The 26,176-nt window shown below is 44.1% G+C and overlaps 1 long non-coding RNA gene across 1 annotated transcript in view; it reads left to right on the plus strand.

The window, feature by feature from the left end:
• Window positions 1-21,555, plus strand: part of LOC140068833 (uncharacterized) — a 35,790-nt gene extending 14,235 nt beyond the window's left edge. Inside the window, exons 2-4 of the long non-coding RNA XR_011848578.1 lie at window positions 362-482; window positions 8,613-8,755; window positions 21,324-21,555. This is a non-coding gene — a long non-coding RNA (uncharacterized lncRNA). The remainder of the gene's footprint in view (window positions 1-361; window positions 483-8,612; window positions 8,756-21,323) is intronic.
• Window positions 21,556-26,176: the final 4,621 nt, after the last annotated feature.

Below are 26,176 nucleotides of genomic sequence, written 5' to 3' on the forward strand. Positions count from 1 at the left end.
AATCTGTGGCATTGCGCTGCGGCAGGAAGGTAAAGCCCTTTACTACACCGCTCTTCAACCTTCATGCTGTGGCGCAAAGCTGCCAATTGACTTTTATATCCTTTCAACCAGCAATCTGTGTCTAACGATGGTCTATGTTTAGACTAAAATGTCACATGTTAGTTTTGGATTGCTACTCAATTTTCTGAATAAACATAATCTTTCACTTTATGCATGAACTTTATGAGTGCCAAGTTTGATTTATACACTGTACCTTAATTACAGCCATTTCTCAGATATATAATATAGATGAGTCAAACTCTGAAGACTCAGGTTTTCTCCAAGCTGCCAGTGAACCACACCTCCTTCTTTTGATTGACAGCTCGGTGTCTCTTCAAGTCTCAGCCTCAGAAAACAGGAAGTCCCCTTCTTGTCCACTTCCTGGTCCAGAATGCTGTCCATCTTACTGCATCAGCTGGCATCGGATCGAAGCACAACCAAAGGTCAGTTGTTAAAGTCCTCTGTTGCTTGTGCATATCATGGACAAAAAAAGACTATATGGCTGTATAAATGTTCCACAGTATACCCCAGATGGTAAACCAGAAGGTAAAAAAATAACCTAGGGGCACTATTCATTCAGGTCACAATGTTATTGCTTCACTGGTTTTCTCACCTTTATAAGTTGAAGTTTCAAGAGGTTTTATTTTAGTAGAAAAAGTTTTTCTGCTTAAAGGCATACAAGTCTTTTGTGGGTTTTTATAATCTATCCATAGGGAAGCTGAGTGGCCACGCTGTAATCTGGGCAGGTGTAGGATGTGCTCTATGTTGTGTGCCGTCATAGCCCCTCAGTGCTGCAGTGTCATAGGCTGTTACAATGAGTAAAGCAAGTCTCCCCCTCCCCCTGCTTTATCCCTCCTCCCTCTGCCTGTGTAATCTATCAGCAGCAGGAGTGCTTATGGGGAGGGTAGACCTGCTCTGCTCATTGTATCAACCAGTTAAAAAAGACATTACTGATGGGCTCTCAATACACCCTCCAGGCTCTGGCTCATTAGTATAATTTTCAAAGTTTCTTTTTAAAGAAAGAAGGCCATGGATAACAAATATTAGAATATTGCCACAGTCACGTTGCCTGGTTCTATGAGTAAGTGCCCCAGGTTTACCCATGCTCGATTTTGGTGGTGGATTGTCTTTAAATATAAATGAAGGGGTGGGGTGGGGTGGTTGAAAGAAAGCTGTTTTTGATGTCCAAACCAGGAGTGGAGTAAAAATAAGAGGAGAAGCAGCATCTCTGTTATATGTTTTCACCCATTAGGATCCTGATTACAAAACTGCATCAGAAAACCTCAATGTGGGAACACTGCCTATGGGTGCATTCACACGGCAGTATGCCCGCTGGGCGGGCATACCGCTGTGCGCTGCAGAGGAGGAGGAGGTGACACTTCCCCCTCCATAAGAAACACTCGCCCAATTTGCTTGGCCAGTGAAAATACTAACTAACCCAAGGCTTGCAACTTTACGCCCGTCTGTGGATTCCCTTAACTTTAACTCTGTTGCCTGACCCCTCCCCCTAACCGAGCTATGTTCTAAAAGGACAACCGTTTACTAAATACCACCAGGAAATGCCCAAGAAATAGACACAGTTTGCTGTTGACATCTGTATGTTGATTCACCAGCTCCAAATCATTGTAATCTGACAAATCTTCCATTTTCTCCTGAAGTTATATCTTTCTTGTTCACATCTATATTGCATTGTCTTAACGATTATCTGCTGCACTTCCAGCTTATCTCACAGAGAGAAGCAATTGAATGAAGGGAAGAAAATGAGACTCTTAGGGTGAGTGTCAGAGAACGGAATACAACAATGAGAAAGAACACTAATAACGTTATACAGACGCTGCGCACAACCACACTAAATCAGCCACAATCCAATAAGAGTCTGATTCATTAAGGCAAGTTGAGTCTTAAGAGAGTCACTACCAAGAAAACAGGATTCCTGAAGCTCTACATGCAAAAAATACACTCTAACAAAATGTACCTACAGTTATGACCCCCATCCTTCCATCAGAAGTCTATTATTCAAGTAAAGAAGAGATGTGGAATAACAAGTATGTATCACTGCAGCCCCGTCAGGATTCTTAAAAAGGAACAAATAATGCCCTTCAGATTTTAATTGGGCCAAAAGTGGTGAGAGCACATAAAATACATTCAGGGGCATGTATTAATGGCTTACTCAAAGTTTTGAGGGATTTTTTGTCTTCTTGCTGCACCTTGTGCGACATATTTATGATGTGTCGGCGCCACAATATTGCTGCTTTTCCAACACAGGTCTTTTTTTTTTTGATCACTCAATTTAGCAGCAGCTTTGGTATCCTGACACTTTTCCCAACTTTTTTTTGGCTCAACTTTTCGCGCACAATTAGAAAAAGCTGTTCTACCAAGTTCTATTTCACCTTCATGAGTCACTGCAGACCATTTTCAGTTATGCACCAATTCATTATCTCATAATTTGTGCTACAAATAAACACTCCGTACAACAATAATAATAAATGCCCCCCATCACCTCAATGGGGCACATTTATTTACTCGGTCCTGTCGTGATCCCCAATCCGAACGGTCTGACGAAGACGAAGTCTGGCGCGATTCACCAAGATCGTGCACCCGAGATACTGCATGTGTCACTTCCCTGCTCGGGTCCGCCGAAGTTCACCTTCTTCTTCCTGGTGTATATACTGTAAGTGCATTGTCTTGCGACACAATTTAAATGTTAAATCTTGCGCTCAGTCCGAATCCGTTGGATCATCTGATGGCCCGCTTTGTGTCTCGTGAAAGACGGCGACGATGCGCCAAAATCTGATCGCGTGCACCACAATCCCCTTTTAAATGCGGCACAAAATGGTAATTGTCGGAATATCCATTTGTGCGGTCTGTGCACCCTTAGTAAATGAGCCCCAATGTGTCAATCACTGGCCACAGCATCATCTCCGCATCATGTGCACGATGGTGGGACTGGAGAGTTGGCAAGGTTGTTAACCACTTTAGAACCTTTCTGCCATAGAATATTTTGGGGATTCAATGTAAGTCTATGGGAGAATTCTTTGTCATTGTTTGTGCTGAAATAGAGTTTATATAAAGAGAACAGTCTCTAGTGTCTTGCAGTTAGGGAACAGCTTGAAGAACAGAAGACTGGCAGTCTACCTGTACAACAAGAAATAGAAGCTGAGGTGGGGATTCTCTGCCATTGGCCTTTCCTCAGAATAGAACACTTCTTTTATCTGAGAGGAGATTGCAGAAGTCATTAGGGTGCACCACACCTTACCATCCCTTCCAAAGAACAGCAACACGTGATGACACCTCAACTGTGCCTGGCGGACTCTCAGCATAGTATTGGGGCTACCCCTAACCCACGCACTGCACTATAGTTTAACAATATCTTGAATTCCATGGGCTAAAGAAAGTTTAGTCACAATTATAGACCACCACAATGTAAATGAACTAATAATATATAAGGTTGTACAGGTGGTTCTTTACTTAAGACCACCGACTTACAGATCAGTTACAAACAGACCTCCGATGTTGGTAATTAACTGTACCTTAGTCCCCGGCTATAATAAACAACCATTATTAAATGTGCCTGTAGTTGAGATTTATTGTTAATCCTGGTTGTTATGACAACCCAACATTTTTAAAATCCAATTGTCACAGAGACCAAAAAAAAATTTGGTTGGGGGTTACAATTATAAAATATACAGTTCTGACTTGCATACAAATTCAACTTAAGAACAAACCTACAGATCCTATCTTGTACGTAACCCGGGGACTGCTTTTTATTGAATATATTCAGTAAAAACTTTGTGAAAACATGGGTGAAGAAGAAAGTTTGAGTTATACATTTGTGAAGCAACAGTCAATGCCGTGACTCTAAAGAAATGCTATAACCTGACCTGATACTCATAGTTTAGTATCATATGTCAGACACTGTTGCAAACCTGTGTTATTTCAAGGATAGCCAACAAGATATCTGAGATAAGGTTCCTCAATACTGCAAATCATTTAATGTACTTGATACATTACCAGCATTGACTTTTTGTCAATTTCTTCTTTTATGAATTAAGTTCAGTGGTAATGGTGAAAACAATGTATATTTCCAATCCCGCAGTGGAGGCCATGATAACTCTGGAAGATGATTTATCTCCCTCCACTTACACAGATGACAGTGAATGACAATATGACAGCTCCCCAATTCTTATCACTTCTCCTCTCCAAGAGGTTTCTACCAATTCTCTGGGAACACTCTGATGTTGTGTCATTTGCTGCACTTCTGATGATTGATGAGTCAACACTGACTGTTTTGTTTACCTTGAGAACAAAACTTTGCTACACTTTTACAAGGAAGGTTAAGCACATCTCTAAACCGTTAGTTATTACAGTTATCAAAGGTAGCCAAGACAGAAAAAGGCTCATATTCATAGGAACATGTGCTGCTAGAACCCTGACAAAAGTGGGGAATAAAGAACTGTCACGTTAAAGTAAAAGAACAATGATACCCTGGTGGATAAAAGCTTGATACATATGGTGGAAGGACCTGAAAATATGTATATTACCTCTGCAAAGGTAATAATAATGTGTTATCTTATGTATCCTCAACATCATGGAGATCACATCGGCACAGAAGCAGAGCCCGTGCGATCCGTGGTCAAACATATCCACCGCGGTCAAACATATCCGCAGCATCTAAAGGGCTTACCATCTCTCTACTTCTCGACTCCCATGCTGGGTAGGTGGGTGCCAATCATCTCCACAGCAACCCTGGGGTCCTATGCATGTGCATAGGCTGACTGTTCTAATACAATTCATTTGAACAAGTCCCAAAGGGAGACAAAAAACTGTTTAAAATTCTAAAATACAATTTAAGTTCCCTAAATGCTCCATATAATATAAAACTCCCCAACAACATAGAAAATCACCACACAAACCACACATATTAGGTATGGCCATTTCCATAACAAACCATACAACAAAATAAAATCATTACTGAACCCATACGGTGAATGTCTTAAAAAAAAAATTTTGCGCATCCAACCAAACAATAAACTTGCAATTGCCCGCTCAGACACGTTCTGCAACTAGAAGAATCCTGTGGTGCGTGGAAAACGCGGCCGAATTAGGAAAAATTAAACACCCCCCCCCCCCCATAGCAAAAAGAATGTAGAAAACACATAAATATATTCTAGCAATGAATATAAAAATGCATGTATACCAAAGATTAGGACGCACACACATAAATATTTACCTGCAGTGAATAAACAGCACATAATATCCTGAATTTATAAATATAGACCAAAAATTAATTTACTACACATATTAATATATACACTCACCGGCCACTTTATTAGGTACACCAGTCCAACTGCTCGTTTACACTTAATTTCTAATCAGCCAATCACATGGCGGCAACTCAGTGCATTTAGGCATGTAGACATGGTCAAGACAATCTCCTGCAGTTCAAACCGAGCATCAGTATGGGGAAGAAAGGTGATTTGAGTGCCTTTGAACGTGGCATGGTTGTTGGTGCCAGAAGGGCTGGTCTGAGTATTTCAGAAACTGCTGATCTACTGGGATTTTCACGCACAACCATCTCTAGGGTTTACAGAGAATGGTCCGAAAAAGAAAAAACATCCAGTGAGCAGCAGTTCTGTGGGCGGAAATGCCTTGTTGATGCCAGAGGTCAGAGGAGAATGGGCAGACTGGTTCGAGCTGATAGAAAGGCAACAGTGACTCAAATCGCCACCCGTTACAACCAAGGTAGGCAGAAGAGCATCTCTGAATGCACAGTACATCGAACTTTGAGGCAGATGGGCTACAGCAGCAGAAGACCACACCGGGTGCCCCTCCTTTCAGCTAAGAACAGGAAACTGAGGCTACAATTTGCACAAGCTCATTGAAATTGGACAGTAGAAGATTGGAAAAATGTTGCCTGGTCTGATGAGTCTCGATTTCTGCTGCGACATTCAGATGGTAGGGTCAGAATTTGGCGTCAACAACATGAAAGCATGGATCCATCCTGCCTTGTATCAACGGTTCAGGCTGGTGGTGGTGGTGTCATGGTGTGGGGAATATTTTCTTGGCACTCTTTGGGCCCCTTGGTACCAATTGAGCATTGTTGCAACGCCACAGCCTACCTGAGTATTGTTGCTGACCATGTCCATCCCTTTATGACCACAATGTACCCAACATCTGATGGCTACTTTCAGCAGGATAATGCGCCATGTCATAAAGCTGGAATCATCTCAGACTGGTTTCTTGAACATGACAATGAGTTCACTGTACTCAAATGGCCTCCACAGTCACCAGATCTCAATCCGATAGAGCATCTTTGGGATGTGGTGGATCATCATGGATGTGCAGCCGACAAATCTGCGGCAACTGTGTGATGCCATCATGTCAATATGGACCAAAATCTCTGAGGAATGCTTCCAGCACCTTGTTGAATCTATGCCACGAAGAATTGAGGCAGTTCTGAAGGCAAAAGGGGGTCCAACCCGTTACTAGCATGGTGTACCTAATAAAGTGGCCGGTGAGTGTATATATATCAGCATTACATATACTGCACATCTGGGTTGCACTTGGGCACAGACATCTCTTACTGTTAGGCTGTAGTTTCCATTTCATGCCTGTGTTCGTCTTATCCATCCCGCTCTTCTTCCTGTAGTCTCCTCCTTGTTGGTAATCCTTCACGGTCCTTCACAAATCAGAGTCAATATAATGGGGCACATTTACTAATTGAATTTGTAATGTTTGCATGTTGAATTTTTGTCTGACTGTGCATGTTCTTCTAGGCTCAAACAGGTACTTAAGAAGTGTCTACATTGCTATTGTGTTGCACGCGACCCTTTTGTGGTGCAGCTGCGCTAACCTCCATGCGACACAAATAAGGGGGCGTGCTGTGGGTCTGTCTGACAGATTCAGACCGGGCGCCGTATTTAACTCGCAAATTGTTGCACGCCCTATGTTAAAGGTACACTACAAAAAATATGGTGAACTCTGTCAGGCCAGTGCAGGGAAGCCACAGATTCATGAAATATCTTATGAATCGACGCACCCAGCAGTATACACGGAAATGCCCCAATGTCCACTAAATAACCTCTAAGTGCCCCCTGCATTTACAGATAATACACTGCTACTCATCAATATACTATAATATATACTACTGTATACTTCCTCCTCATTAATCCGGTAGCCCCAGCACACTGCCACAGTATATAGGTAGCCCATGGCCTCAGAATATAGCCAGCCAATATAAATCCAGCCAGCCCCACAGTTTATAGCCAGCCAGTCCCCTTGCCCCCCTGTACATAGCCAGCATGCCCACCCAGTAGTATATAGCGAGCCTACCCCCCTATAGTATAAAGCCAGCCTTCCCCATAGTATATAGCAAGCGTGCCCCCTGTAGTATATAGCCAGCCTGCCCTCCCTTATGTATATAGCCAGCCACCCCCCTGTAGTATATAGCCAGTCTGCCCCCCTGTAGTATATAGCCAGTCTGCCCCCTGTAGTATATAGCCCCCCCTGTAGTATATAGCCACCCCCTGCAGTATATAGCCATCCTGCCCCGCTGTAGTATATAGCCGGCCTGTCCCCCTGTAGAAAATAGCCAGCCCCCTGTAGTATGTAGCCAGTCCCCTGTAGTATGTAGCCATCCTGCCCCGCTGTAGTATATAGCCATCATGCCCCACCTTAGTAAATATCCAGCCCCCTGTACTATATAGCCAGCCCCCCTGTAGTATATAGCCAGCCTGCTCTCCCTGTAGTGTATATAGCCAGCCTTCTTCCTGTAGTATATAGCCAGCCTGCCTCCCTGCCTCCCTTGTCCTCATCGGACAAGGCGCCGTGGGATTGTGACTGGACCAGGTAAGTAAATGTGCCCCAGTATCTGTAATCACAGAGTTGTATGTTTTGTTACATAGGACTGCAAGTAACATCTACTACATCATCTGTACTAAGAGAGTAAGCAGTATGTGTTATGGGTGGCATTACATAGGACTGCAGGTAATATTTAAAACATTATCTGTAATCAGAGAGTTATATGTGGTGTTACATAGGACTGCAAGTAACATCTACTACATGATCTGTACTGTAAGAGAGTAAGCACTGTGTGTTATGGATGGCATTACATAGGACTGCAGGTAATATTTAAAACATCTGTAATCAGAGGGTTATCATTGTGTGTTATCTATGGTGTTACTTAGGACTGCAGTTAACATCTGCCACATTATCTGTACTCAAAGATTTCAGGTCTGCTACACTTGTCACCTTGCAGACAACTGATCCATGGAAGAAACAAAAATGTAAAGACTGATATTGTAAGGACATCTCCACTGGGGGCAGTGAGCGGGGCCACTGTGCACTAAGAAGTGACCCCAATCGCGTTTATGACTTCATAGATTCTGTAATGTCCTTAATGTTTGCTGCGCTTTCCCTGTGCACTAGTAATCTTGCTCTCACCATCTTTCACAGCAAGAAGTCGCAGGAGATACTGAGGCTCATAAAATGTAATGAACTTAACATTGATTTTTCTTAAGTGAAGGATTGCAACTTGTCACAGAAATGAATTTTTTTCTCCATCGTCTTTCTAGTTTCATAACCGCGCTAAATCTCCATTACTGTCACCTGGAGTCATTTTCAGAAAAGACAGGATGAAGTCAACCATAGACCGATAGTCCTTCTAAGTGACCCGCTTGCTCCTGAGCCAGCGCAAAGCTGAAAATCCGGAGAGAAGGTTAGCAAAAAGCGTCTAGAAATTAAAACATGTGTCTTGCATTGTGCTCATCCCCACCACCTCCTTCTCCCAGCCATAAATCTTCATGACTTAGGGACAGTGAAACTGCCGCTGCGGTAATAATATCCAATTAAAATTCCCCATTTCCACCCCATTGAATAAACACCAGTACTCCATAATAGGTGGAAGAAAAAGGCCACAGCGGCCAACTTTATTTATTTTACAGGAAAGGAAAAATTTGGAGGGGTCCTCGAAGGCGCTTTCCCTGAACATTGTTCCCCAGGTCTCAACTTGCCCGCGGTCGTCGATCACCAAACCTGCGGGCACCCCTTGTTGAAGACCTAAACCCATCCTGGGGTCCTTGCCCGCAGGAATATATCCAACCTGCTGGGTGCTTATCCCAGCTTAACTGTAAACTTACATTCCCAAGAACTGGAATCCTAATTCCAAGTTCTCTACTTTAAAACGCCTTGCCTTCGAGAGCCCCCTCCTCCCCTGCCAAAGCGGCGAGTGTAACTCACTTACACGCCACCGCTCCCCACACTCCTAGGGCTTTATCAATTCCGTCTTGTACATCCAGAAGCCACAAATCTAAACCCACATCGGTTAAGTGAACCCCATCACCCCTAAGATACATGTTGCCACCCTCTTCTAGCTCACTGTGATGGACCACAATACCCCCGTTCCACGCTACAAATTTACCCACCTTCTTGTTCACCTTAATCCTTGCTTTATTAATTCTCTTAACTGAGCGCGCATGCCGCCATTTGGAGCGTGGAACAATATCAGACCACACAACTAATATGCCCGGGAAAGTAGTCCACAAACGCAATAGGTCTAACTTAATGTCACGCAACAGGGCCCACGATGACCTGATCTCCATATCATTACCCCCAGCATGAATAACTAATATATTAGGTGGCCTATCCAGCCCAACTCGAAATTGAATCTCTGGCAACAAACGGGACCACAACAATCCCCTCTGTCCTATCCACCGCACCTGTACCTCAGACGCTGCAAAGCCAAGCTGCCTTCCTGCGTCTGCTCTTAAAGCTCCCCAATGTACAAAGGAATGACCGACTATCCACAGTAAACACGGATCCGAACCTGAAAAACAATAAACAAACATAAAGAAAGGTGTAATGATGTTCCCCCCTTTTAACCCACCAGGTGTGGGCGAACATAAAGGCGGAACCTTTCCAATTCCCATCTTCCCTAACGCTTAATCAGCTCCTTACTCAAACCCCACCTAGAAGCCTCAGTGGCTGCCCCTATCCGGAACGAATGGGAACTGTAGGCCCTCGGCTCCAAACCTAACCTGCCTAAGGCTTTACGAAAAATTGTGCTAAACTGGAACCGAGACAAGAATGACCCATCAGCATGCACTAACAAAGGCCCTGACACCTCTGGTCTTCCCTTCAAAAATTCTACAACGTTAACCACCGGACAAAGCGCAGAGCCATCCAGGGAAGCCAGCCGTACGGCTGCCCCCTTTCCAGCCTGATCCGTTTTAGATCTGGGCAGAAAACAAATAATCACTCCATCTTCCACACGAACATTAGTCACCAATAACCCACCCAGCGTTTTCCGACTAGGCGCTACTAGCTCAGAAATGCGAAAAGCTCCAAAGAAAGCCAAAATAAATGCTACCCTAAATAAAATCACTTCAAAATCTGACCAGCACAGCTCCCTTAAAACCCCCACCAAATCTCCTAACAAAGAAAATGTAACTGGTTTCCTAGTGTCCCTAACTACTCTCACTCTTTTAAAGCCCTTCACAGCCAGATGAACCACAAAAGACTTCGTATAATCATCTAACCCTCGAAACTTGAACCAAAATGCTACCGCTGACATCCGTTTAGCTATAGCTGAAGCCGAGCTGCCACCATCAAAAGAATCCCCAATCCAAAAAAAGTAAAGCTGACTCCCATTCTAACCTACTTCGGACCTGGCCTAACGCACTCACCAAGCCTTCCCATTCACTCCAAATGCCGTTGTACGCAGCCCACGTAGCATCACTCACCGAACACCTTACCAAATCCAAGGCCACACTCAAACCAGATTCCACAAGTGCCCTGGACAGGCGTGCCCCCGATCCTCGGCATCCGGCACTAATTCTCCAAACCGCTCCCACTGAAAACGAGACAAAGCGTCGGCCACATTATTATTCACGCCTGGCACATGAACCGAAACAAAATGAGAATTCAGCTCCAACCCCCTCAACACTAACTGCCGCAGAAGCTTCACCACAATCGGGAATAACTCAAGTAATGCTAAGTTAGACACTAAGCCCTTCTCTATCCACGAATCCGGCCAACCCTCAGCACACCATTCGCCCTGAAAATAGATGCCAAACCCGCAACTACCCGCTGCGTCTGTATACAATTCCAACTCGCCGTTGGACACTGGCCTCTCCTGAAACACAGATCTCCCATTGTACTTGCCCAAAAACTCATCCCAAACCCTCAAATCTGCCCGCAAATCCGCCGACAAAGTGACAAAATGGTCTGGGTGCCGCACACCAGCCGTAGCCATAGCCAACCTTCTGCAGAAAACCCTCCCCATAGACATAACCCTGCAAGCAAAATTCAAACGACCTATCAAAGATTGCAAATCCTGCAGTCTTATTTTACGCGAGCGGCACCCATCACGAACCTCCCTCCGAATCTCCTGCAACTTATCCTCGGGAATCTATGACAATCCCCAAAAACTTGAGCTCGGTGCAGGGGCCCTCAGTCTTATCTGGAGCTAAAGGGATGCCAAAGCTCTTGGCAACCCGCTCCATGGTTTGCAGCAACAGTGAACACACCCACGACGATGGCGGGCCAATCAACAGAAAGTCATCTAAATAATGCAGCACTGACTGCACTTTTGCCTCCCTCTTAACTACTCACTCAACGAAACAGCTAAACTTCTCAAAATAGGCACATGAAACTGAACACCCCATGGGAAGGCACAAATCCACAAAATACTGATCCCCCCACTTGCAGCCCAAAAACTTAAAACTATCCGGGTGCACCGGCAAGAGACGAAAGGCGGACTCCACGTCCGTTTTCGCCATCAGGGCCCCCTTCCCATAACGTCTGACCCAACCCAGTGCTGCATCGAAAGAGGTATAAGAAACAGTACACAGCTCCTCAGCTATCCCATCATTCACCGAACCACCATAGGGGTGGGACAGATGATGAATGAGCCAAAACTTATTAGGCTCCTTCTTGGGGACAACTCCCAAAGGTGACACCCATAATTCCTCTAACGGAGGAGAACTAAAGGGGCCTGCCATCCGGCCTAACTCAACTTCCTTACTCAATTTGGCCCCCACCACCTCCAGATGAGACCTAGCTGAAGCCAAATTAAGTGGTTCCCCTTTTGCCCTTGCGGACGTACAAGGGATGGGAAATCCGGTACTAAAACCTTCAGTTAGAAACCCCGCTACCCCCCTGTCTGGGTACGCTTCTAGATACTGACGCATCCTTTCCACCCTCACTGGAGTTGCCCCTCTTCGCTTCAATCTCCCCCAGCTTTCCTTTTCCCTTCCTAAAACATCTGGACAAACCATGCGCCCCCCCGCAACCGGAACATTCGTGTCTGAAGCGACAGTCATTGCCGAACTTGCAATGACCCTCGTTGAATTGCCAACAACAACCCTTCCCTGCGACTGCCGGACGGGTTGAGGGCGCTCCAAAGCCCCCGACTGACTCCCGAAAGGACTGTCCGGACCGTGGGGCTGATATCAATCCCATCCAAAGATTGATATCTTTCTGCTACCAGCCGAGCGATGGGCGGATGGCCTTCCGTTGACGAAATTGTTCGTCATAACGTAACCAAGCCGTGCCACCGTACACCTTGTAGGCTTCCCCAATTACATCCATGTAACAAAAAAGAGCCGAACAATGTTCGGGCTGCTTTTCACCAATAACTGATGCTAAGATGGCAAAGGCCTGGAACCAATTAAAAAACGTGCGAGGTATCAAGCGATACCTCCGCCGTTCTTCCTCCTCCTTTTTGCTCTCATCTGGCCTGCCCCTCTCCAAATTAAATTTATCCAAGGGCAAAAGGGAAAATATCTCTACGTATTCCCCCCGCCAAATCTTCTCCCTAACCTCTAGCTTCAAGTGAGAACCCAAAGGGCCAGCATAGCAAATATATACTTCACAAAGCGCCTTGTCAGCCATGCGGACATCCTCAACCGTGGCACTAGGAGCAGCCACTGCTGAAGCAGGGGACTCCCTATTATCCCTGTTGGCTACTACCGGGACTACCGCTAACTCCCTCCCTTCAGGGCCCCCCGGGTCTCTCCATACAGCTACCAGGGAATCCGCCACCGCATCCTGCCCTGATCCCAATACCTCCTGCACACTAAGCAACAAACGCTGTAAACTATCCCTAGAGAAATTCCCACCCCCGGCTAACCCGCTGACTGCATGGGTGGTTACCTCACCTGACCGCGCCGCGGCTCCAGCCGCAGCGGGCGTAGCATGCAGGGCCGATCCTCCTCATGGAACCGCCGACGATCCAGGGCTCCCGACCACTGAGTCCGTTCTTGGCATTAACCCAGCCGCCCGAGAGCAGGCCACCGCCGACCGCGGCCGCCGCTATGTCTGCTCCTCCTCTTCAGCCTCCTGTGGCCAATTCTGCTCGAGAGGCGGGGACCGCCCCTCGCCTCCGTCGACATCCCGGAAGATGTCATCGCTGACGTCACAAGGGGAGGGGCTCCACCCCCCTTCCCCCGTTTCCGAAACCTCCTCTTCCAGCTGCCATTCGCAAGATGGCCGACGGGCCGCCACTTCCGGTTGGTCACTCCTGCGGCCCGCGCGGCCCCGTTCACCACCTCCGGGGCGACGTGCTACCTGCGCAGCGTTAGCTGCCGGCGTCCTGGAAGGCCGACCCCCGGATCCACTTGATCGCGGCGACACAGCTGGGCTCTCTTCTCCCGCAGCACGCCGAGCTCCACCACTGCTCGGCACATCAGCAGGCTGGCGGGCCGTTCTGGAGGCCTCTCCTCGACGATCGCGAGGGGCAGGGGTGCTGACCGCCGTCCCACTCCGCGATCCCGGTCCCGCCCGCGGGTTCGGATTCCTCGCCGGCCGATTCTCTGCCCTAGTGGGGCGCTTCAGAGAAGAGGCGGGAGGGTCCCTGCTGGGGCTCCGACAGCGGCGCCGGGACGTCAGCTCCGGGCTCAAACGGGATGGAGGGCGAGCACGATTGCTCCTCCGTGGTCTGGGGGTCTCCTCCGCTGGAGACAAGGCAGACCCCCCAGGAATATCCAGCTGCTGTTCCAGCCATGCAGTGCCCCTCAAGGCCACTGCCTGCAGCACTTTCTCCATCAGTCCAGGATCCATGCTGCCAGACATCTAAAAAACTTTCTGGTCAGCGTTCTCCAGCCAAATGGTGAGTACTTTATTCAGGTTATGATTCTTAAATCATATGTCCCACCTCCCTGCACGTACTCACCTGCTCTAACATAAACAAACCCCCTCCCATCTAAACTCTGTGTGACCTACACAACAACTCTGCTTATTCACTCCCCTTGTCATGTGCTGATTGCATTACACTGCGTTCCTTTCCATCGCATACTTTCTTCTGCTACAATTTTCAGAATCTTTTAAAGTTCAACGCAATACCTTGTATATGATGCTACCTCCTGGAGCACGGGGATGGGAATAGGGTTGTAGTCAGATTTGCGAAGGGCGGCCCCTCTCCTACTCAAGAAGACAATAGTATTATAAATGAAACAGGTGGGGGCCCTGTTAAATGTTTGCATTGGGATGTAGTAGCTTGAGTTACATCTCTCAGCAAATAGAAATCTTGGGTCTAGGGGATTGTTATCACCATCATTCAAAAGCTTTCAAAGGTGCCAAAGTATGTTTATTTTTTTTATATATCCAAAGGTTGTATATATACAAAAGGAAACCTGTCAGCAGAAATTGACCTAATAAACTTCTATCAGTGCCCTGTCAAGCAGCTTAACACCTTCCAGATTTTTTCATGACCCATTGTACTGGCATGATTCAGAAAATATGCTTTGAAACAAAATGTCCCTCTCTACCAACATCAAGGTAAATCACTAATTGACTCTCATGAAGTCTTTTCCATGATGTCAGAGGGGTGTTATTGGGCGGGAAGAACTTACCTTCAGCACTGAGCTGTTCACTTGCCTTTTTACAAGCAATTTGCATCTCTTTTCAATGTGGTTTTTCTGCATGATACCACCAAGCTGGGCCATTAAAGAGTAACTGTAAAGGTTTTTTATTTTTCATAAATCAATAGCTCTTGGGATGTAAAACAACTTTGTCTATTATCTTTATTACCCATATCCAGTAGTTTCTTTGCTATCCCCCTCAGATTGCCACATTGCTGCAATGGCTGCTTCATGTGTTGATAAGCCCTATGAATCCATATGTTGTTTACACTTTGTTTGTGGTTGGTTTCCTGGGAGAGGAGGAGCTGATGCTCCCTACTCACAGGGGAAGAGGTCATGAGACAGTGAATGTAGCAGAGCTGGAAGCGTGCAGAACAGTGAATGCATACATATGTCTCCTGCACAGAATAGTTAGGTACAAGATTTCCCTGTTCCCTATCAGTCCCTCCATCCCAGTCTGTGATTCTACAGAAGTTTCTCTGTCTGTTTCTGTTCTTCTCGTTGCTCACTTCCCCCACCTTGTCATCGGCAGTATCGGCTATGTGCCGATGACAAGGTGGGGGAAGTGAGCAACTATGTGCATGTAACTGGTTTACTTATGATTTCTACCACTTATTACATGTCCCCTGCTCCTCCATGTGATGGAAGCTGCCACGTTAGTCACCATATGCATCCTGTATGTGCACTGTTCATGTTCCCTGCTCCTCCATGTGATGGAAGCTGCCAGGCTGTCTCCATATACATCCTGTATGTGCACTGTGCATGTTCCCTGCTCTTCCATGTGATGGAAGCTGCCAAGCTGGTCACCATATACATCCAGTATGGGCTCTGTGCATGTTCCCTACTCCTCCATGTGATGGAAGCTGCCAGGCTGGTCACCATTTACATCCAGTATGTGCTCTGTGCATGTTCCCTGCTCCTCCATGTGATGGAAGCTGCCAGGCTGTCACCATATACATCCTGTATGTACTGTACATGTGCCCTGCCCCTCCATGTGATGGAAGCTGCCAGGCTGTCTCCAGATACATCCTGTATGTGCACTATGGAGTGTTCAGTGGATTTACAGTGGGAAACTAAATGGATTTAATGTTAAATTACGTTGAGAGAGAATACAAGGCATCTAACTGGCATCAGCCTGAGGGCATAGACTGAAAGACATTAGTCTCCCCCCACTTCACCTCTAGTGAGGAAGATTTTTGTCAAACACTTTCAGAACAAGAAATGCCATAACTTTGGAAAGAAAAGGAAGAGCAGCACAATGTAGACATTCTGTTTGTTTTCAAAGGGGGAATGACATATATTAATTTGGTAAAATCACTATAGCTTTACAGTAACGCTTTAAGTACACCTGTTGATTTCCCAAATAACTATTCTAAGAGAATATGATGCAAGTTTTACATGTTCTATATAAAGTGTCACTGTCACTGACAGTAGAGAGCTCCATTTGGCCTGTTTCTGTAACTATAGTTCAGGTAGCTGGCTGGGAAAGAAATAGTTAACTGTATGCACAATTGCATTCATAATATGACTCTTGATGCCGGCAGCTCAGATCTCCAGCTTATCTCCACTATTATATTGCGTTATGCTAATTCTGCGCTCTCTTTATATATTGTCGCATGAACGATGATGGATTCCGGTGTTTGAAGGAAGTCGCTTTGTGTTAATAATAATAATGATGATGGAAGTAGCTGCTTCAGACGGAAACCGCACAAGGTTAATGAGGGCGACACAAGATAAATGATTGTTAGAGAGAATTAGTGCCAAATGGATGGAAATTCCCTTATTTACATGAAATTTGTACCGGGTAGCTTTGTAGATTGCATTTAGTGAGGGACTGGTTAGAGGTTTCCTCATAGACTGCAATTAAGCTATCAAGGAAGGGTAACAAGTAGGGGCTTTGCCTTTTAAATGTCCTTTATCGCATAATTGCCCTGAACTAAAAATGAGCAATCACAAAATAGTGACTCAACCAGTTGCATGCTTTTAGCCCTGTTTACACATTGCAGTTTAATGCTTGTTTTTGAGTAGTTTTTGATTGTGTAGGTGAAACCTGTTTAATTGCGTATGGCCTGTTCAAGAAATGCCTGTTGAAAAGATGCTAAAAAGTAACTTAACTTTTTTAGAACTTTCTTATAAATCAAAAGCGCAGAAAACAGTAATGGACTGCAATATACTTCATTAAAAAAATCTGCGCCTGTGAACTTTTTCTCCTTATGTAAGCAGTTTGTGTTAATCAGCTTTCTCTACTGTATCCACTGACAGCTGAGACATAAAGGTAAATGATAAAGTGTCTGATGATGTAAATCTTTACAAAGTCTCTTTATAGTCTAATCTCTAGGCAAGCCTGGAACAAAGCATTTTGGTGCCCTAGGCAGACAAGCAAAAGGAGGCCAACTGCTATTGGGTCACTTACAATAAGGCCTACCAGCAGTAAATATAGAACACACAGAAAACTGTGTTCCTCCAGGGAAAATACTACACATAAATAAATATATACCTGTAACGGCGGGACAAAAACAAGGACAGTGAGCCCTCACAACTGTCTCTGCCTGTGCCACATCCTCCACCGGGGCCTAGCCTTTCTTCATGGGTTTGAGGCAGCTGGGGCTTATACGACTGGCTTACATGACCTTGGGAACGCAATGTGCTCGGTATTGCAATCAGAGGACGGGTCTACAGCCTGGCAGGTCTGCAGCAGGGGGTGTGTGCAAGAAAAGTGGAGGAAGAGGCTGATGGAATAGATTTCTCCCTGAGATGTATATGGGGATTCCTAGGTGATGAAGGATGGGGAGCCTGTGATGGTGAACAGCCTGCTCTAGGGATCACACAGAGGCAAGTTGTGCAAATCAACTCACATATCTTTACTGGAACTTCAACACCAGGCAACGGCCTAACATCAGCAGCAGGTTCAGCAGTCTGGAAAGCTGGTAGGAGATAGATGGTCTGCAGGAGGGGTTCCTCACAGCCTATTAGTAACTTCAGGCTGGGCTGGTAAAGATGGAGTTTAGACAGTGGACCTCTACTCTGGGGCTTAGTTTCCTGACTACCCCAAGGTGTCGGGCAGCAGACCTGAGAGTCCTCGGAATCCTGGAGTGATTAAATGCTCAGCGTGTATCTGAGCTTAAGTACTGTCCATTAAGCTTGTATACCCTATATATTTTTTAAGAAATTTACTCAATAAAGTTTATTTGTTTTAAATGTCCTTTTCCACAGGCAGGATTTAAGATATACTTTTTGGACATAAACCTTTGTGCGATATGGTTTAGTTTGGATCTTATTATCTCAGCTTTTTATAGATAGCAGAGTATACAGAGCTGGGAAGACTAATAGTTTGTTCTGCAAGGAAAATGGCTGAACACAGTAGAGCGTGGTTCAGACTTCCGTCTGAAAAGCACAGAGAGAATCAGTGCCTTCTCAGTTGAAAAGCAGAAGACTATGACACAGCTGTAACAATAACTTAAATGTATATATTACAAATATAAATATTTACCTGCAATGAATGTAGAAAACCAATAAATATATTCCAGCAACGAATATACCAAATATATAGATACCAATGACTATGTTGCATATATAAATATTTATTCACAATGAAACACACATAAAATATACTGTACATATAAATATATCTAAAAATTAATGTACTGCAGTAAGTAACAACAGATAAATATATACCAGCATTTAGTGTACTGCACACCTGGACTGCCTTCAGAAAGGCATCATGTACTGCTCAAATTAGTTTGCATCTGTTTCCTTCTATGTCTATGTGGCCTGGTCCATCCTGGTCTTCTACCTGGCAGACTCCTCATAGTTGGGAATTGTTCTCCATTTTGTAGAGAATGTCATGGCAGGCAACTTCTTCATTCTGTGCATTATCACTACAGAATTTGCCACTTTTTGGGCTCTGGAAAACATTCCTAAAAAAATGGCAGTCAATGTAATGCCCCCAAGAGAGCAGCTATATGCTCCTCAAAATAATCTAACCAAACAGAACAAGGCAGGCACCGATAATCATAGTCAATGGTAAGAAAATGGTCATGCATCAAGAATCCATATCAAAAAGTATGTTGTTTCTATTTAATAAAAATTTCTTGATCTGTTTACCTGGGTCACTATTGCATACCTTTGTTTTTGACTTTTTGATATGTGCTCCTCAAAATAACCACATTAGGCCTCCTGCAAACTACTGTATAGTTTCTTCATTAATTTAGACACAGCTTCCCCATTATAAATTTGGATAGCACAGCAAACCCAGTATATAGGTAGCCCAGCACACTCCCCCTAGTGCATGCCTCCCTGTGCCCTGTGTATAGGCATTCCAGGCCATCAAATATTCCCAGTATATAGGTAGCCCAGGTTAGTACATGATCCCCATTATATAGGTATCCAAGGTAAGCACATGACCCGGAGTATTTAGGTTGCCAAGGTCATCACATGCCCCCCAACATAAAGGTTGGCAAGGTCAGCAAACATCCCACAGTTTATATGAAACCCAGACCAGCACATGCCCCTCAGTATATAGGTAGCCCTGGCCAACACTTGCCCCCAATATATATATATATATATATATATATATATATATATACACCCCAACAGAATTTAAAAAAATATAAACACCTACCCCTTATCCTGGTCCTGCATTACTTTATAAATTTTATTACTAAGTTTATTATTATTGCCTGTCTATTCATTTCTGAAATAAAAAAAAAGAATTTAAGTTTTTGTTACATTTTAAATGAAGAAGTAATACCTAAAACCACATCAAAATGGAATGTAGTTCTTTTAGCTGCAGTTGTGATAAAGTTTTAACTGCAACATGCTAACACACTGAATTACACACACCGTGATTGATTTGCCCCAAACGGAGAAAACCAGACTTGTACATTTTACTTGTATTAATTCATTGTCACCATTGTCATCAGTAAAGTAAGGAAATTTGTACTGCTGATAAGTTTAGCTCACAGCAAATTGTCGGTATTGGAGTCCACCAGGGGCATTGCTAGGGTCGTAAAAGATTGGGGCACAGCCCCCAATGCAGGTTTGGCAAATTCTAATTACCATCCAGACCCTTACATATACCTTACACCCATGTGCTTAAAGCCATACTTTTCATATTCAGCTACAGAAAACATGTAGAAATTACATCCAGGGACTGCAGGTGATATGTATTCTGATTGTAGTTTTTCTTGTTCCTTATCTTCTCCAAAAGATCCAGCCTTACGTTTCCTCTTCCAGTCACAGAACCCTCACTCTGAATGGCCCCTTTAAAAATGCCCTCTCTTGTGCCCCTCCACTCTAAATAATATTCTCTCTTCTCTCCTGGATCTTTTGACCTAGCGACACCCCTGGATTCAACTATAAAAAGCTGCTGGAAGTGCAACAACCCTGCCGAAGCATAGGGTATCTGCCTAGGGAGTCTGATCATGTCTCTAGGAGGTCTACAATAGTGGGGAACTTTTTAATTGTAGCTCTGACCACTGCCTTGGAGGACAACAGTTAACACATATATTGGCTGTAACCAATGATATTCTGTGTTCTTATTGTAAAGCAAGCTGGATGCTGATTGGAGAGTGCTGCCACCTCACTAGAGGAGTATAAAACTCCTTATGGGTGGGAGCACATGGTCAGATTAGGTCTAAGCAGAAGCAAAGCATAGGTATAAGCAGAGTGCAGCACCTGCATGTTTTGCAGAAGCCAGTGTCATACTACCAGGAAGCAGAGGTTTTCTCAGGCTACTGCCTGACACCTTGGGCCACTCAGGAGACTAGGCTAGAGCATAGATCCACTGTCTGGACTTGGCTTCATCTTTACCAGCTTAGCCTGAAGTTACTACCAGGTTGTGAGCAACCCTTCCTGCAGACCAGCTATCTCCTACCAGCTTTCCAGCCTGCTGAACTTGCTGCTGATGTTAGGCCGTTGCCTGCTGTTTGAGTTCAAATAAAGATTTGCACAATGTGCCTCTGTGTGATCCCGTGTGATCAGGCTGTTTCACCATCACAGGCTCCCTATCCTCCATCAACCAGGGATTCCTATATATACCTCAGGGGTTGCCCAGGGAGAAACTTATTACATCACCCTCTCCCTGTACTTTTCTTGCCCACACCACCTCCAGTCCCGATACCAAGCACCGTGACCATAGTGTGCTCAAGATTAACAGGGCCCTGGCTGCCTCCAGACACCGAAGAAAGGCTAGGCACCGGTTGGGGATGTTGCAGAGGTATTAGGCCTGTAAAGACAATTTGGATAATGTAATCTAATATCCTTTCATTATATTTTGGGAAATTTCTCTTTAAGGCATGGAAGAGATGTTCTGTTCATAGCGGCAGGCAGGTCCTGGGGGTCTCTGTCTTCTTCCTATGACAATTTACAGTTCAGACATTTGCTGCTAAACGGATAAATTAACCCAAAGTAATGTTTTCCTTGTAGAGACCCGGAAGACAACACAAGATACAGAAGGGAAGATCAATATCACCTTTCACTGGATATTTTTCTGTTGTTTTCTCACACTGAACAGTTATCAGATGATTTTGCTCCTTTCAAATCCATACCTACAGTTGGAGACGTCTTTTAAAGGGGGTTATCCCACTAAGCAAGTAAGACCCTATCCACGGGAGATTTTTTTTTTCATTGTTAATTTTGTTTGGCGTAAAAGTTAGAAAAAGTGGTAAAAAAAGTTTTTGTATGTGGTTTTCTTTAAAATTTCAAATTAACTCAAAGGGAATTCCTATTGTGTGATGGTCGCTCTGCTATGTAATATAAAATGTATATGCTTTTCAAAAGACCCATGGGGTACATTTTCACTGCTCAGATTGTACCAGTATGATCAGACTTTACAAGATCTGATAAGACCCAACAGTTCTATTTAACTCTTTCAGACCTGGCAACCACTGGGTTAAAAGAAGCTGCAGTGCTGATTCACTACATAAAGTTACTTGCAGAAGGGAGTTTATGTAGCTGGCTCTGTATCTGCAGCTCTGTACCTAACATCATAGGTGTCCAACCAAAGTGGTCCTAGATTTGGAATCCTTTTGCTTCTTCTCACTACATGTAGGAAATAGTGCCACTAGGATCTACAACTCTGTAAATGGAAAAATAAAAAAGTTGTTGCTTTTGTAATGCAGCAAATCAAAAACTGGAATGCAAAAATGGAAAAGGGCCTTAAGGGTTAACCTAGAGACAAGATAATATCAAAAGTTTTACCATGTTTTGCTATACATTTCAAGTTTAATGTGGTAAATCTGGGCTTTCGGCTTAATCCTTTGTTATTGGGGCAGGACGCTGGAACATGCTAAATTCAGCAGAGGTGAAAGTTACCAGCAAGACCCTGCTACGACTACATGACCTAAACCCCCCTCCTCCCCATTTACAGAGAAGATGTCAGCTCCTTGCATGGCATCTAACATCCTTCATCTTGTAAGGAATGCTGACTGTGGGTATTGGGCGGATTTACATGTTAATGGCTCCATGTGCCAGTTAAGGTATTCTGTTGCATATGCTCTTTTGTAATATCCAGATGTCCTTAAAAATTTACCAGCGGCAGAAATATGTAATATTAAGCATTCAATATATAATTTATGTGCCTGGCGGCTGCAGGAGTCTGGAGCGTAGTACGCCCAAGCTATAAACCAGCTGCAGTACTCCGGCTTTCTGCAATAGCAATGTTATATTTCACGTCTAAATTGTCCTGTGCCACATGGCAACGTCAGGTTGAGCCCTGAAAATGCAGTACGCAACAACCTGCATGTAATGGCGGCACCGGCTGTTGTATTTCTGCCCATTTTCACTGTAGAAGCATAAAAGAGGAAAAGTAGAATAAAATCAGAGGATTCTTTGGTAGTTGCGTTATACACAAAATAGCAGAAGTACAACGGGGTAAAAATTGGCCTTTTTATGGAAGGAGCAAGAGGGGTTTCCACACCAGGACTAACCTGTTAAGGGACACCCAATAAGACAACGTCTTTACAGGCATATGTATCCTGTTTTTGTTATGACTGGACAAATCCGGCAATACACATGGAATAAAAAAGTAAAACAAGTAAGCAAGTGTCAGCCTCTGTGACTACAGAGCAGCACTAATCACAGCACTCCCTGATCATCACACTTCAGCTCTTAGAATGTTACTGAGATGACTGAGGAAAAAGCTACATCACGTTCCCCACTTAAAGGGAACCTGTCAGCACATTTTACACAAATACAGCCAGCCGCAGGTTCCCATAGAGCCCTATTAACTAACTGACACCCTTCTTTTAGCTAAAATTGTTTCCCTCAGTTCCCCATATAATCAACTTTATAACCTTGCCTTATATATAGACAACACTAGGGAGAGTCAGAAGGGGTGTGCTGAATCCAGCAGCTTCTCAAAATGTCTAGTGAGCATTCAGCAAGAAATGTCATGTGACCAGGGTGACATCATCTATGGTTCTTTATCCTCTTAACATTAGCAAATTGTACCCCATGCATATATCTGATCACATGAAATCACAGCATGCCTCCATGGAGGTATGTGGAGGAGTAGAAGTCCATGGAGGCATGCTGTGATTTCATGTGATCAGATATGCATGGGGGGCATTTTGCTAATGTTAACAAGCTAAAGGACCTTAGATGATGTCATCCTGGACCCATGACATTACTTGTTGAATGCTGAGAAGACATGGGGAGGAGCTGCTGGATTCAGCCTGAGGAGGCCACGCCCTCTCTGGCTCGCTCTAGTATTGTCTATATGCAAGGCAATTTTTTTAAATTTAAAAAGATTATATAGGGATCTGAGGTAAACAATTTTAGATACAAGTATTGTGTCAGTTAGTTAATAGAGTTTTATGAGAACCTGTCACTAGCTGTATTTGAGAAAAATGTGGTGACAGGTTCCCTTTAAAGCATCTGATCTTTTTTCATTGTTCTCTAAACAAGAAGTTTTGGTGAAAAACAAGAACAACATAAAGATGACTTATTAACTGTTTCCCGGCCCCTTTAGAACATTTTCAGGTAAATGAGGTGTAAACAAATCGATAAAAAGCTCCACGAGGATGTAAACCGCCAGCTGTACATAATAATCCTAATATTACAGGATAGAATATGCGAGAGGCTAGGCCCCAGGGCCTCATTAATGGATTTCTGCTTGGCTACAGTTATAGGGGAACCTTTCACCGATGTGTTGTCTGCAAGGAAGAATGGCCGCTGCTCACATCGCATTAAATAAGATTTCAAGTACAGAGCATAGGATATAAAGAAGACAGAGGCTGCAGCATGTGCTATAACTCTGGAGCAGATAATATTTGTGAACCCTCCAAAGTATCCTACAAAATCACTTGCTACAATAACTTGTTCAAGATTAATAAATGTTTCCAGTAACTGGTGTCATGGGAAAGAAAAACTAAAAAGTAACAATTGATATCAGATTAAGAGGAAGGAGTCTGCTTTTCCTCAGCTGAGAGTGTGATTCAAGGGCCATGAAATTTACTTTAGGCCAAATGCAACCTATAAAAAAAATATCCCAGAGAAAGGAACGCCTAATCAATGGTGGGTGCCCACCAGCATCATAACTCCAATGGACCCTGATACAAACTTTACCTAAATCTTCACCACTGTCCCCATTCTACACATTGGCCCACATTTATCACTAGGTACAGGGTGAATTGTGTCGGACTTTTGACATAAATGTTGCACCCGGTGTGAATAGGCACTGGAACAGCCCTTTAGTGCAGAGTTTTGTGTCGTGACACACACAGTGCAGCTGCGATACAAAGCTGCAGCAAACACTTCATAAATACATGTGCAAACAGTTTGTTTATGTGCAAAATACGCGTAATAGATCAGAGCCAATGGGGGGGATTTAACAATGTGTTTCAGGTTCCACACAGTTTCTAGCTAGAAAAAAATAGTCTTTTGCTGCGCCATATTTATCACTGTCATGATAAATTCTGGTGCAGTATAAGACTGTTGGTTCCTACTTTAGTCCTACTTTTAGTTGGTTAAACTGTGCGGCCGAATTTTGGGTGCGCGGGCGATTTTCTGAAAACCACGCCCTTTCTTGTGAGGCCACGCCCATCTACCAGAGGGCACACCCCTTATTCGGACAACTCGGGAAAGTGCCAAAAAAATAGTCTAAAAGCCTTGATAACTGGTGCAAGGCATTTTAGACAGTGGTTTTGGTGCAAAACCACCAGAATTGTGGGGCACGTGTGTTTAGAAAATCCCCCCCAATGTGTCATGAGATAACAATCTCAAACATTCCAAAGTTATAATCACATAATCACAGGTATCACAGGACAGATTTCCACAGAATGCGTCTATGTCCTTGAGTCCTGAAGGGACTATGCATCATTTCCCAATTACACATAGAACAACAAAACAAAATAGTCAACTTGTTCCAAGTCTATCTTCATTCATGGTAGACTAATTATTGGTGCTGCTGGGTAGATCCCAGCAATGTGAATAGAAATATATGTTACTCTACTATCTTTATTTTTATGTAAATGAAGAGCAAGCTTGTGTAAGCAATAACACATACATACACTTACCCATACACTTACACATATGAGGGGTTACGTACATTATTAATGGGCTCTGTGACTTAAATGTGGCCTGTCAGCCGCGGCTCCCTCAAGTCTTTTGTAATTCATTAACGCTAGAAAAAAGAAATAATGTGTTCCACGTGTAGAATGAGATATTGTAGCGTAGAGCAAAGAAAGTGCCCGCAGCGCAAGACCATCTCATGTCAAAACGAGAAGAATCCTAGGGATTAATCTGTGCTATTGATGTTCTTAAAATGCCTGTCACAATCAGCAATCAGTCTTGTAATGTGATGGGAGTTTCTCCAGGATTAGAAAATATACTAAATATTAACCCACCTATCTAGAACACAAATTACCAAAACAACTGAAGTTAAATGCTAGAAACGGGACAGAAAATGAAACGCAGCCAGGAACTGAAATTTGCAGGTGATTGAATACATTGTACACCCTGACATGGAAAACTTGTTCAAATCTAATACTTCTCACATCTGTAGGCTTGAATCAGTTATATTTGGTCCAGACAATCCTGGCCTGGACAGCAGATTCATACAGTTGACATCTCTGATGGGTCTTCAGGAAGCACACCTGCGCAGATGTTGTACCTGCACCCATTATGCACATATTTGTGTATTGCTTTTAATAGATATTCAATAAAGAACCATTTGGATATTATTTGGATGTGCTCCGACTTCCTTTCGTTTTCTCCTGAGACTGCTCTACATGCCACACGCCGTGGAAGCACTCACATGGAAAGCTCCACCACACAGA

The sequence above is a fragment of the Engystomops pustulosus genome, chromosome 7, assembly GCF_040894005.1.
Source record: "Engystomops pustulosus chromosome 7, aEngPut4.maternal, whole genome shotgun sequence".
Taxonomy (NCBI): domain Eukaryota; kingdom Metazoa; phylum Chordata; class Amphibia; order Anura; family Leptodactylidae; genus Engystomops; species Engystomops pustulosus.